Source organism: Dipodomys merriami, unplaced genomic scaffold (assembly GCF_024711535.1).
Source record: "Dipodomys merriami isolate MVZ:Mamm:240054 unplaced genomic scaffold, mDipMer1.0.p SCAF_6, whole genome shotgun sequence".
Classification (NCBI taxonomy): domain Eukaryota; kingdom Metazoa; phylum Chordata; class Mammalia; order Rodentia; family Heteromyidae; genus Dipodomys; species Dipodomys merriami.
Window position 1 is genome coordinate 32,472,881 of NW_027206179.1, and position 11,194 is coordinate 32,484,074.

Genomic DNA, 11,194 nt, shown 5'->3' on the forward strand with positions numbered 1-11,194 from the left:
TTGGCTTGCTTTCTTCAGACAAGTGAGTTAAGTCTTTTTTTCTTGTCCAGCTTAAGGGATCAAATCAATTTTTTAGTGGCTTTTTTTCTTTTCTGTCTGTGTGAGCAATTCTATTAGTAAACTTAGTATTTTCTTCCCTTTGACTTTTGTATTTCATTGTTGGGCTAGAAGCCTGTCAGACTAGCAATTTAAGCTATTTCCTTCTCGCCAATAATCATAGGGATTTTCATGAGAAGCATTATGATCCCTAGCATCAAAAATAAATTCTAGTTATTATATATGCTTAAGATAAACTCAACAATTGAAACTGGATTAGGAATAAAACACTTATGACCAGGCAAATTCCCCTGAAAAGAACCAAAAGCAAAAGCAAAAACTATTATTGATTTTTATTGCTTAGGCTGATGGAAATTAAAATGCACACACACACACACACACACACACACACACACACACACACACACACACACACACACACACACACACACACATACACACACAAACACAAAGAAACTTTCCAGTGAGCTAAACATTTCTTCTCTTTCTTTTCAGGCAAAAAGAAAACATTTGTTTGCAATTAGATTAGGTAAAGTATATAGCATCTGAAGTTTTGTTTTCCAATTGGAATGAACTCGATGACCTGCTATGAAGACACTTGGAATATTTAGTCTTGGTTAGGAATTCCTGGAGGGAGGGGCAATTTGAGCAAATGCAGGTTCATTTACCAAATATTTGAAAGTTTCAGAATCATATAATTACCAAAATTTGAAAAAAATTAAAAGATGTGGACTTAAAAACACAACTAGTTCCAAACACAATGATTGTTAGAGAATTTAAATAATACATTTGAATGCAAATATAGCAATATTCCATGATCATAAAACCTTCAATGTGTGCTAAATTGGTAAATGTCAACATAGCAAATCTTAATAAGTATCAGCATGAAGACATTCAGAACCTAGGAAGAAAGGAATTGTGGAGTCTGACTACAAATAGGTGAGCTTTGTTTTGAACTTAAAAAGAAAGAGTAAGGAAGAATCATATAGACTATAGGGAAATCCATGCAGGACATATTGCATACCTTTTTCAGCACATAAACTAATTCCTCTAAATATTATCTGACAGTGAAAAATAGAGGACTGAAATTTTATTGGTCTTTTGAAAATATATATACTCAAATATATTTGAAATGATTTCAAAATACATAGATACTCTATATTTTTGTGGTCAAACTAAAACTTTGAACATAAATAATACTCTTTTTTTCTTTTTTTTCTTTTTTTTATTGTGAAAATACTGTACAGAGGGGTTACGATTACATGGGCAAGATAATGAGTACATTTCTTATGAAGCATTGTAGCCTCCTCCTTTGTTTCCCCTTCCCATCCCTTCCTATCCTCCCCCCAACCCCCACCCAATCCTCCCCGCCGCCCCCCCACCAAAGTTGTAAAGTTCGTTTTCGACATAACGACTTGTACATCTCATTGTTGCAATGGGTCCACCTGTATCCTATTTAAACGATTTGTTTTTCCCCTTCCCCTCCACAAATTATACTGACATCAAATACAGTGAAAGCAGGGGTTATACTATGGGGGAGGGACATACAAAGCAACAAAGAAATAATCTTATAAATGTGTTAGAAACAATCGCATGAAAGAAAAAAAACATTTGAATACATATCTTAGGGTTCATTTCCCTAACATCACCTTATCTGACCTTTTCTGCTTGACTCAAACATACACTAGATATTGCAAATAAGGGAAACCATGGGACCTATGTTTCTTTGGGCCTGGCTTACTTCACTTAATATAATTTTTTCCAAGCCTTTCCATTTCCTAACAAATGGGGCAATGTCATTCTTTCTGATGGAGGCATAGAATTCCATTGTGATTTTTACTTCAAGGTAGGTCACAGTATATTTTTTTTTCACAAATTGTTGAATTTGATTATCAAGTATTTTAAGAAGTTTTATATCTATATTCACTAAAGAAATTGGTCTATAGTTCTGCTTTATTTTATTTTATTGAGTTATGGTCCCATTTGGAGATAAGTTTAATGCTGGCTTCATAGAATGAGTTTTGTAGTAGTAACTGCCTTTCTATTTCATGGAAGTTTGAGGAGTATTGATGTTTTTTCAAAGGTTTTTAGAATCAGACATGTAGTCTAGTCAGTGGAATGTTCCATGAGCTGCTGCAAAGACTGTGTATTATGCAGCTGTTAGGTCTAATTGGTCTATGGTATCAATTAAATCTGAGGTTTCCATGTTGAGTTTTGCCTGGATGATATATCCCTTGGTTAGACTGGGGTATTGAAGTCTCCAACAATCATTCTGTTTGGATCTATGTGTGTTTTTAAGTCCACTAGTGTTTATTTGGCAAAGTTGGGTGCTCCAGCATTCTGTTCATTTATGTTAAGAATAAATTTATTAATATGAAGTACCCTTCTTTGTCTCTTCTAATTTGATTTGAAATCTACTTTATCAGGTATGGCTTTCACTACTCAAATCTGTTGATGAGATTCATTTGGTCTATTTGCTTAGAAGATTTTGTTCCAACATTCACCTCAACCTTAAGGAAGCATGTGTTTTGTCACAAATGTCTCTGTCTCTGTCTCTGTCTCTGTCTCCATCTCCGTCTCTCTCTCTCTCTCTCTCTCTCTCTCTCTCTCTCTCTCTCTCTCTCTCTCTCTCTCTCTCTCTCTCTCTCTCTCTCTCTCTCTCAGTATCTCTTAGGCAACAGATTGCAATTGTTTGCTTTCAGTGTTTGAAATACATCATTTCAGGCCCTCCTTGTTTTTAAGGTTTTTGTTAAGAAATATGCTGTTATGCTGATAGGTTTTCCAGTGTAAAAGACCTGGTTTTTTTTCATGAACAGCTTTAAGTATATTCTCTTCTTTTCCTCCTGGACCCAGAATCTCTGTGATTAATTTGGATCAGTTATTTTAATGGATAGAACTGGAGGAAATCTCAGATGCAGAAAGACAAATGCTGAATAGCTCATTTATATGTGCAATGTAAAACAGCCAAGCTAATAGAATCATGAAGTAGAATTGTGGTTACCAGAGACTGGAGAAATTAAAACTTGAGGTATTATTCAATGGGAACAAAGTTTCAGATATGCAAAATAAGAATTTCTGGACATCTACTGTAGAGTGTAGAAACTTTATTGCATAATATGATGTTTTATATTTAAATTTTCCCTAAGAGGTTAAACCTTTAAATGTATTTATTTTCCCACAAAATAAAAAACAAATGAGGTTAGAAGGCAAGGGCCTAAAAGAAGGAACTTCTGGAATTGATTGATAAATTTATTGTCTTGAGTGTGGTGATACTTTTACAAGTAATTTATTTCCAAACACATCAAGTTGCCTACCTGAATATGTACAGGTTTTTATATATCAAACATACCCAATGGAGTGGCTTAAAATTTTAAAATTAACTATGATTAGGTGACTCAGTTGCTCAAAAATCTTTTGCTATGCAGGAAGTGAAAAAACCATCCATGCTCCTGGATTGGGAGGATTAATATCATGAAAATGGAAATATTCCAAAGGCTATCTACAAATTCAATGTGATATCTATTAATATGCTAACCTCACTCTTCAATGAAATAGAAGAAGCAACCCAAAAATTCATATGGAACAATAAAAGCCCCTGAAGAGCAAAAACAAGCCTTAGCAGAAAGAACAGTGCTGGAGGAATATCAATACCAAATTTCAAACTCTACTACAAAGCCATAGTAATCAAAACAGCTTGGTACTTGCATAAGAAATGTACTCATTATCTTGCCCATGTAATTGTAACCCCTCTGTACAGTATGTCCACAAAAAATAAAAATTAAAATAAAAAAAAGAACAGATATGAGGACCAATGGAATAGAACTGAAGACCCAGAATGAACCCACAGACCTATAGCCACCTGATCTTTGATAAGGGAGCTAAAAAGAAATAGAATGGAAGAAAGGCAGCCTCTTCAGTAAATGGTGCTGGCAAAATTGGTTAAATACTTGTAGAACACTAAAGCTAGATCCTTATATATCACCCTGCACCAGAATCAACTACAAATGGATCAAAGACCTCAAAGTCAAAGTAGACACCCTGAAAACACTACAGGAAGGAATAGGAGAAACTCTAGGGCTCCTTGGCACAGGCGGAACTTTTCTTAATAAAGACCAGAAACACAATAAATCAAAGAAAGGTTGGACAAATGGGATTGCATGAAGGCTGCAGAGCTTCTGCATGGCAAAGGATATAGCTAGCAAGATCAATAGAAAGCCTACAGAGTGGGAGAAGATCTTCACTAGCCATACAACAGACAAGGGTCTCCTATCTAAAATATACTTAGAACTCAAAAAACTAAATCCCCAACAACAAATCTTCACAGAAACAGATGCTGGAGGGGATGTGGCCAAAAGGGAACCCTACTGCATTGTTGGTGGGAGTGTAAACTTATTCAACTACTTTGAAAAGCAGTATGGAGGTTCCTCAAAAGACTCCACATAGAGCTCCCTTATGACCCAGCAATCCACTTTTGGGCATTTACCCAAATGATCACAAACAAGGCTATACTGAAGCTACCAGCACAACTATGTTTATCACAGCATTATTTACAATAGCTAAGATATGGAACCAACCCAGATGCCCCTCAGTAGATGAATGGATCAAGAAAATGTGGTATATTTATACAAGGGAATTCTATGCTTCCATCAGAAAGAATGACATTGCCCCATTTGTTAGGAAATGGAAAGACTTGGAAAAAAACTTTATTAAGTGAAATAAGCCAGGCCCAAAGAAACATAGGTCCCAAGGTTTCCCTTATTTGCAATAACTAGTTTATGTCTGGGACAAACCGAAAAGGTCAAAAGCTATGTACATATGACCATATAAGATGATGTTAAGTGAAATGAACCCCAATATAGGGACACAAGTGGTTTTTATCTTCCTTGCTATTGTTTTAAACGCATTTATAATGTGACGTGATTCTTTTTGTTTCTTTGTATGTCCCTCCCCCATGGTATAACCACTGTTTTCACTGTGTTTGATGTCGGTGCCCTGTATCTTCTATATACATTTTTCTAATTTGGGGAGGGGAAGGGAAATAACAAAATGCTGAAATAAGAATACCTGTATCCTTACATCTTATTGTAACAATGAAATGTGCAAGACACTATCTTGAAAATGAATTTTAAAACTTGGTGGGGGGGGGAGTTGGGGAGGTGGGGAGGGAAGGGATGGTAGGGGAAAAACAAAGGAGGAGGTTTCAATGCTCAATAGGAAATGTACTCATTACCTTACTCATGTAACTGGAAACCCCCTGTACTGTATTTTTACAATAAAAAATATAAAACAAATCTTTTACTATCTATCACTGACTACAGAAGACTCTCTCTCATATATATATATATATATATGAGTATATATGTATATATGTATATATCTCTCTCATGTATATATACATATATATATACATATATATGAGAGAGAGAGAGGGAGAGAGAAAAAGAGAGAGGGGGGAGAGAGTTTTGTTTTGTCGATCGAGGGGCTTGAACTCTGGGCCTGGCCGCTGTCCCTTCGCTCTTCAGCTCAAGGCTAGCACTCTACCACTTGAGCCACAGTGCCACTTCTGGTTTTCTGGTGGCTTATTAGAGATGAGTTTCACAGACTTTTCTGCCTGGGCTGGCTTTGAACTGTGATCCTCAGATCTCAGCTTCCTAAGCAGCTAGGATTACAGGCTTGAGCTACTAGTGCCCTGCTCCTTCTATATCTTACATAATCCATTTCAGAAATCTCAAAATTGGCCTCATCAGACCATTCTATTGCTTTCTGCAGCCCTTTGTCGCAATTCATAATTCACTGAATACAGAGTGACTTCTCAGAGCAGTCCCCACTATTCCACACAAGTATCTTCACTTGCTTGCCGGGCTATCTTTAATACTGAGATATGATATATGTGGTTGACTTCCATTCTTACACCTACTTATTAACAATCTACTTATTGTGAATGACTTCAACAATATTTAATCATTTTTCAAACCCACTAACCATGTGTAATGTCTTTCTCCTTCATTTCACTAAAACCTTCTCTAAAAAACTTCTAAAAACAAGTAAAATCACTCTTCCCAGTACAATCATCATTCTAAATACCATTAGTATCCCCCAGACTCCATCATTTCTGAGAACAGGGACCATTCTTAATCATCCTGGAATCTTCCTACAACCAGTACTTAGAATGTGTTGGTCAATATACATTTCCTGAGCTTAATTGTATTTCCTCCTTTCTGTTTCTTTTAAAAAGCACAGCAAAACACATGTAGACTCCTAAAGTTATTCATTTCAGGCATTGGAAACTTTTTCCATTGACATGTAAGCCTTATAAAATAAATGAAAATAAATTAAAAATAAAACAAAAAATAAACCTGGACAATACCTTAACAAAACAAGGAGATTTTTATGAGCAGAAGGATTTAAGTGGAAAGGCTGGAGTCCCCAGAGCCACTGATAACCACACAGCTGTACTGCTGGCTGCAATTTGGAGTTCCAGAGGTATTTTTAAAATTTGTTGTTGTTATTAATTTGAGGAGAAGTCTCTGGAAAAAAAAAACTCCCAGTATTTTTTTTTCATTGTTTCCTTTTCCATCACTCATAGTCACTGTAATGTCAACACCATTTAGGTCAAGTTTCAGGCATTCAAAATGTGCAGCTTTATCCAGCAAGAACTAAAAACCTTCTAGAGCACTGTAGTCTAACCAATAAAACATGTCTGAGGGTGTTAGTAACAATGAACAGGTGTGTACCTTCCTCCCCCAGCAAGATTTCATATGACATGAAGTGTGCAAAGAGGTACACATGAATTTTATTAAAAAAACAAAACAAAATACATATAAGTCTACGTAGATCTCATTTTACTAATGAATCTTAAAGCTTTGGAGGTCTTCAACAATATAGTATGCATATGTTAGAAAAAGATGTCTTAACTTTCTTCAAAGTCATCATGCTGACTGACAATACATATGGTTCCTGCTATCCACACACCACTCTTCTTCCATTACCAAAAGGATTAAAATCCAGGGCTGGGAAGGTGGTTCAGTGGTAGAGTGTTTGCCTTGCATGCATGAGGCCCTGGGTTCGATTCCTCAGTACCACATAAGCAGAAAAAGCCAGAAGTGGTACTGTGGCTCACGTAGTAGAGCGTTAGCCTTGAGCTGAAGAGCTGAGAGACAGCACCCAGGCCCAGGGTTCAGGCCCCACGACTGACCAAAAAAAAGGAAAAGAAAAGAAAAAGTATTAAAATCCTCTGCCAGGTCCTTAATCCTATTTATCTCTTCATCCCTTCATGCTCAAAGTAGAAATAATAATGTCAAGTGTACAATGTTATTCTGGAAATTAGTAAATAACATATGTATAGGTTCTCTTGCACAATGATGACCAGAAAATAGTAGTAACCACTTTTTAGAAATATCCTATCATTAATCAGCAAACTCCTATTCTTCCACTTCTCCTATGTCTTTGTTTCTTCTGTCTTCCTTGTCATCACACTGTCTAGTTGCTCATTCCAGTGTTTTTCTAGAATACTAACCACATTCTTCCTCTCTCTTCTGCCAGACCCATAAAATTACTCTGGTCAACAATGCTTTAACATCTTGCTTGAGTCTGACTTCTCTATTTTCCTGTGAGTTTCTGTTTGGCCAATTCCAACATTTCAATATTGCCCAATTTCTCTCTCCATATTCATAAACTGAATCAAATCACTAAACAATAGTGACCTATTGAACTGACCTCTGCCCGGCCCTCATTGTATCTCAGTCATTCTTTTATTTATCACTTGTTGACTCCCTGTTGCATTCCACCCTGCAGCTGTTCCAAATGTTTCTGCTCTGCTCAAATCCTTAATCCCAGCCCTCCTTTCTCCCTCCTACTAAGCTCATAACCTCACCTCCTACTGAGAAAATTAAAACCATCCAGACTTCAGTTAACAAAATTGTCTTCCTTTTCTACTAAAATGTATCTGTGCTTCTTTCCCATTTTACATCTGCATTGTCTTAAAGAAATGGTTTTCTTTGCAGAGTTCCAACATCATGCCTTGCTTTAATTCTTTGAGCTTGGACTGAGCCAGGCTAATTTAAACAATTTATGTTGTCATAATGTGACAGTGACAAGATTTTTTGTTAACTTCATAACTTCGATGAAATCATCTCTAAAATAGAAATAACCTTCTATCTCACAAGGTGTCAAAGGACTCTTTGAAGCAGATATCAAATCTCTAATAATGAATGGGTTTTAATCAAAGCCCTCAACCCAAGTTCAGTCTGTCTATTCTAATAATATAATAATGACAATGAAATTGACAGTGATGCTGATGGCAGTAATGAATGATCTCTTTGCTTTCTTACTGTGAAAATTATCACTTTCTTAAATTTTAATTCATTAGATAATTTATTAATTAGTTAATTCTTCTCCCACGTACACAAATGTTCTGTTCTTTTAAAAGAAAAATAATAGGTCTGACCTCTTTTTGATCTAACATCTCCTTACCCAAGTCTTGCCCAGTATCATTGAGAAGGTTATGTATCCTAGCTTTTTTCTTTTCCAAACAGCTTATTAGTCCTTAATATTACGTCCAACCCCATTTCCTCTGTTCTTTGAAAAGCATGATTGACTCAGGCTCATTCATCATCAGTCTCTACATACAACCTCAATTTTCAAAATTCTTGTCCAATTTTACTCACTCTGATCTATGATAATAGTATGATGCATAAATGTTTTTCCTTTATTTGCCATTATTCCTGCTTACATTACTAAAATATAGCTATTCATACTTTAGTCATTTCCTTTATTTCCATATTTGCACAGAGCAATCTTATTAGTTCTCTTAGTTTCCTCATAGGGGAAAGTTGTATCATACCATTTTGTTTCCTTACTGATATAAGAACACTATAAAAGTCTGTAGTTTTGATTTTCTTAATATTTTCTCTATTTTTTTAAGCTTCCTATTTCCAGTTTCTCTTAAATGTCCTCACATGGAAGTTATATCAAAATTTAATTGGAGCATAACATAAACATATCCTAATACAACAGCTTTTTGGGGGGATTCTCTATTTCTATTAAATAAATATTGCATATAATTACTATTATTAATTTACATTAGTTATGCAGTGGGCAGAATTTTATTGTTACTTTTCTACAAATGTAACTTTCATGTTGTAATTTGCTCAATTTTGAAATAGTTAAGCTTTTGAATTATTAACAGATAGTTATGATCTCCATGCTGCAGTAGATATGGCCACACAGACTGTACATGGACAGACTGCTTTGTAAATTTTTAGATACAACAATCTAATATGGGACCACACATTGAGAATTAATGCAAGAGTTATCAGGGTCAGACAGGAGGGTACAAGACAATGAAAATGACTACTGGCCTATAGAACTAATTTTTAAAAAAGCATCAGTGCAAGTTACTTGAAGGAAAAATTATGCATAAGAAGAAAGTAGAGAAGGATGACAAATACAGACAGAAAGGCCCTTTGTAAAGGTCCTTTTGTGAAAAGAAGTGCTAGGAACTAAAATGAGAGAACATGGTTTGAGAGAACATAAACAGAATTATGGACTTTTGGAGTTCTAAGCCTTGTTAACACTAGAGAATTTCTCCTAAAAGGAAGGTCAGCCAAATGAAGTCTTTTTTTTTTTTTTTGTCAGTTGTGGGCTTGAACTCTGGGCCTGGGCACTGTCCCTCAGCTCTTCAGCTCAAGGCAAGTATTCTACCATTTGAACCACAGAGCCACTTCTGGTCTTCTAGCGGTTAATTGGAGATAACAGTTTCACAGACTTTCCTGCCCAGGTTGGCTTTGAACCACGATCCTCAGATCTCAGCCTCCTTAGTAGCTAGGATTACAGGCATTAGCCACTGGCACTTGGCTAGCCAAATGAACTCTTAAGTAAAAGAATTGCAAGACAGAATCTTTTTGTTGTTGATGTTCATTTATAAAGTATGGATCTAACTTCAAGTAATGAGTGACCACTTAGGAGCTACAGTCCATGCAAAAGGAAAGGGTACTGTGGATTCAGATGCTGATCATAGGATGTAGGGAATAAAAAAAACTCAAATATTTTAACAGCTATAGGATTCCATGAGTAATTACATACAAATGAAATGAGGTTATGGAAGAATTAACAGCAACCAACAGATTTCTGTCTGGAAGAAGGTAGTGGAGATTTGTTCCAGTTATCTGCTAAAGAAGTAAGATAGATTTTCTAAGTGACATTGGCATTAAGTGTAAGGAATCAGCTACATAAGTCCTCTATGTAGTTGAGAGATAATAAAAGATAGATAGATAGATAGATAGATAGATAGATAGATAGATAGATAGATAGATTACATATCACTGTCATTTAAAAAACAATTTAATGTTTTATTAAATAACAAATTGAAACTTGTTCAAAGTTAAACTGTAAGTAGGAAATAGCTAAGCTTGACCTTCAGATACCACCATATGAGAGAAAAAAGAAAAATGAGCAACCTGATTTGAAACATATTTATTTGGATTTTCCATTACTTTCAGTTCATATCCCTATGTTTTCTTAACCCTGTATCTAGACTCCATCTCTGTAGTTGATTTATATTAATTCCTTCATTAACATTCTCATTCCTATTATTCTCATCCACCACAAATCTTGAGTATTACTATGACTTCCCATGATTTTTATCTTTGCTTTTTGGTTTTTTGGATCTTATCCCAATTGCACAACACATGTAAATAGTACACATAAACTTTTTATTTAAATTATTTGGGGTTTTCTCTCATAATTTACTCCTGGGTTTATAAGTATAGAAGCCAAGAAAAAAATGTTTTGATTTCATTTAATGGCTACCATATGCACTTATACAGAATAGAAGCTAGGGATAGCTTCTAATAGCATAGAATAGAAGTCCTATCTTTTGAGCCAAACAAAAACAAGCTTTAAGAACATTTTTATACTTTTAGGATTCCAGCTTGGTCTTAATTCATTTCTGATAATATATGAAGTTAATAGTGCTCTATTTATTCAACAAAACTAAGATTATAAGACAAGAAGGTTATTAGTTATATGTTACCACTAATATAAATATATATACATATAGATACATATTCATATATTTATGAATATTTGTATAGGAGATAAAAATGCCTCTGAAAATTTTAACATCCTTTCATATATA